At 38.4% G+C, this 4,283-nt stretch overlaps 1 pseudogene; it reads right to left on the reverse strand.

The window, feature by feature from the left end:
- Positions 1-321: 321 nt before the first annotated feature.
- On the reverse strand, positions 322-1,182 carry LOC102883102 (annotated as a pseudogene).
- Between the last annotated feature and the right edge of the window lie 3,101 nt (positions 1,183-4,283).

The following is a 4,283-nucleotide window of genomic DNA, read 5'->3' on the forward strand; positions in this document are numbered from 1 at the left end:
ATTCTCAGGAAGGCTTTGGTGATTCTGGGTCTTTTGTGCTTCCATACACATCTGATGATTTTTAGTTCTATTTCTTTAAAAAATTCCAATGAGATTTTGATGAGGATTGCATTAAATATGTATAATGCTTTATGTGATAAGGTTATTTCCACTATGTTGATTCTTCCATTCCAAGAACATGGAATATCTTTCCATTTTTAAGAATTATTTTTATTGAATATTCATATGGCATAAAGATAGCCATTTTATTTTTTTAACTTTTAGAAACTTTATTTTCTGTCAACATCACTTCCATTTTGTTTAATTTTGTGGAAAAACAGCTTAAGACCACTCAGTGGTTGCTCCTACCCATTCAGTGACCTGAGCAGTGGTGCTGCAGACCAATATTTGATGGCAGGCTGAGCGCTCCAGTCTTTAGTAGGAAACTGCTGAATAGGCACGGAGGGTACCTGCATGCCTTCAGACCAGCCTGCGACTTCAGGTTGAGCAGCAGTGAACTCAGGAGCTGGAGCAGTCCATTCACCCTGAAATTCCTCCTTGGTCACAGCCTTTTCAGCAGTGGTCTGCTCTTCCTTTTCAATCTCTTCAGGATCTCTGTTGAAGTAGAGATCAGGCATGACCTCCCATGGGTGTTCATGGGAGATGGTGCCACGCATGTGCAGGATTTCCCCGGCCAGCATCCACCATATCAGACTCTTGTTGTTGCAAAGGATGGCAATGTCCACATAGTGCAGAGGAGAGTCTGTTACACAGAGCGATGCTAGGTAGGTTAACATAAGACACCTCTGTGAGAGGCTGGTGGTTGGCCCTGGGATCAGTAACCACCAGAAGCTGGGCTCCCGGAAGGCTGCCTGGATCTGGTAAGTGAAGGTCCCAGGAGTGAAGCGGCCAGCAAATGGCTCCAGTGGCAGCAGCAAACTTCGGCACAGCTCACTGGCTAGTATTCCTGGATGATGTGACACTGTCATCAGCAGAGTTTTCAATGGCAACAATGGCACAAGCTGCTAGCAGAAGCTTCTCCCAGGCTCTCTTCAAATTTATGATATCGATGCCATCACTTTTCCTTTTGTAGATGTGCTGTTTCACTTGGAAGTCAAGGTCGGTGCCACCTAACTGGGTTCCTGCAAGGTATTTGAGAACATTCTCCTCCTTCATTTGCAGGACATCAGGGGCTCTGGACATTGTGAGTTTTCTCTTTAAGTTATGTGGGAACCAAGAACAATACCATATGGGCTCCTCTCTGGGTAGCATGGAAAAGTAAAAGATAACTATTTTAAAGTAAACAGTTCAATGACATTTGGTACATTTACAATATTGTGCAATCATTACCTCTATCTCATTCCAAAGCATTTTTGTCACCCCAAAAGGAAACCCCATACCCATTAAACAATCTCTCCCCATTTCCCTCTTTCGGAGCTTCTGACAACCACTATTCTGCTTTATATCTCTATCAATTTACCTATTCTAGATATTTCATATAAATTGAGTTATATAATATGACTTTTGTGTCTGGCTTTTCCACATAGCAAGTTTTCTAGATTCATTTATATTATATCGTGCTGTGTTAGTCAGGCTTCTCCAGAGAAACAGAACCAATTATCTCTATCTAGCTCTATCTCTATCTTTATCTATCTCTATCTTTATCTCTATCATCTCTATCTCTATCTCTGTCTCTGTCTCCATCTCTATCTCCTTCCTCTCTCCCGCCCTTTCTCCTTCCCTCCTTTTCTTCCTCTTTCTTTCTTTTTCATTTCTGTCTTTCTACCTATCTATATCTGTCTGTCTGTCTGTCTGTCTGTCTATCTATCTATCTATCTATCTATCTATATCTATCTATCTAGAGATTATGAGGAACTGGCTTAAGCAATTATAGAGGCTGAGAAGTGTCGGAAACCAGCTGACCAAGTCAAACCAGGTACCTGAATGGGGGAGCGGGGACTGAGAAAAAAGAGAAGACAGACAGGGTGCAGGAGGGAGAACAGATCTCACAACCGTCTCTCCTAGTTTATTTCTTATGCTCCTTTTTATACATAATCTGTTCCTTTGTGTATCCTAAGATAACATAATTAAAGTAACATCCTGAAGATCGAGGTACAATCGACACTTCCTTTGACACTCCCTTTTGACACTCCCTTTGACACTCCCTTTGTCTATACTTAATCTTCTTCTTCCTCGAATTCCACAGAACCAGCCTTTTCCCTTTTTTATGCAAGCAGGCCTCCCGAGATAATCCATGCGCTCTTTTGAATTTTGGGAGCTTTAGCTCCCTACAGAGAAGTCTCATGATTGTCTGTCTCCAATGGAGACACAGGAAAGCTGGTGGTATAATTCAGTCTAAGTCTAAAGGCCTGAAAACCACGGAAACGTATGGTGTAAGTCCCAGTCCAAGTGCAGGAGAAGACTGATGTCCCAACTCAAATAGTCAGGCTGAGAAAAGCAAATTCTCCCTTCCTCCATTTTTCAGTTCTATTCAGGCCCTCAATAGATTGGATGATGCCCATTCACATTGGGGAGAGAAATCTGCTTTACTCAGTCTACTGATACAGATGCTAATCTCATTTGGAAACACCTTCAGAGACGCACCCAGAAATAGTGTTTAACCAAATATTTGGACACTCCATGATCCAGTCAAGTTGACAAAGAAAATTAATCATCACAAATATATCAGTACTTCAATACTTTGTATGGATGAATAATATTCGTCTTATAGATATATTACGTTTGTTTATTCATTGATTAGGTGATGAACAGTTAGGTTGTTTCCACCTTTTGGCTATTGTGGATAGTGCTGCTATGAGCATTTCTGTATAAGGATATGTTGGAATACTTGTTTTCAATTATTTTGGGGTGTATATCTAGGAGGGAAAATGCTGGGTTATATTTTAACTCCATGCTTAACATTTTAAGGAAGCACAAAACTTTTCTAAAGTGGCTGCAGCATTTTTCATTCTTACCAGGAATGAATGAAATTTCCAGTTTCTCCACAGTGTTGCTAACACTTGTTATCTTCTTTTTTTAATTATCACCATACAAGTTTGTGTGATGTGATATATTACTGTAGTTTTAATGATGTTGAGCATCTTTTGTGTGCTTAATGATCATTTCTATATGTTTAATAAAATCTCTATTGAAGTCTTTTGCTCATTTAATTTTATTTCTTTTTGTCATTGAGTTGTAAGAGATCTTTACGTATCCTGCAAATTAAATCCTTATAAGAGATATGATTTCAAATATTTTATCTATTTTTTAATCAAAAAATATTTATTTAAATTGATTTCAAGTATTCAGTACATTGGTTAGACATCTATAATGTTCATAAAATGATTCCCCAATTGCTCCCTCCCTCCCTTGGCTCTCCAACTAGCTCCACTTAGCCATTACATTAATGCTAACTGCATTAGCTAAGCCATGCTCCCCATCTCCATGATTACCTATCAACTACTAATTTGTACTTCTTTAACCCTTCACCCTATTCTCCCAGCCCCCCAACCCACCTCTCCTCTGTCTCTGTCACCATTGTCCACTATAATTGTGAGTTTGTTTTTGATTAGTTTATTCTTTTTGTTCCTGGGAAAATGCATATAAGTGAAATCATATGGTGTTTATCTTTCTCTGCCTGACTTATTTCACTCAGCATAATAACCTCTAGGTCCATCTATGTCATTGTAAATGGTAGGATTTCATTTTATTTAATGACTGAGTAATATTCCAAAGTATATATGAACCATAATTTCTTTATCTAATCATCTGTCGATGGGCATTTAGGTTGCTTCCATATCTTGGCTATTGGAAATTGTGCTGCCGTGAATATTGGAGTGCATAGATCTTTATGAATTATTGTTTTGGTTTTCTTTGGATAAAAACCTAGAAGTGCAATTGCTGGGTAAAAAGATAGATCCATTAATTTTTTGAGGAACCTCCAGACTGTTTTCCATAGTGGCTTACCATTTTGTAATCCCATCAACAGTGTATGAGGGTTCCCTTTTCTCCAATACCTGTTTTTTGATCTATTGATGATAGCCATTTTGACAGGTGTGCGATGGTATCTCATCATGGTTTTAATTTGTATTTGTCTGATGATTAGTGATCTTGAACATATTTGTCTGTTAGCCATCTGTAGTTCCTCTTTGGAGAAATATCAGATGCTAAGAATTCTTTGACTAAGTTCTTAGGAAACTTGAAACAAAATTTGTGATCTGTTTTGGTGTTAACTATCAGGAAACTAGTTATATCTACTTCTTTATTTTAATTTCATTAATCTGTTGTAATTTTTTTTTCCCTGT

This window comes from Pteropus alecto, unplaced genomic scaffold (genome assembly GCF_000325575.1).
Source record: "Pteropus alecto unplaced genomic scaffold, ASM32557v1 scaffold139, whole genome shotgun sequence".
NCBI classification, from domain to species: domain Eukaryota; kingdom Metazoa; phylum Chordata; class Mammalia; order Chiroptera; family Pteropodidae; genus Pteropus; species Pteropus alecto.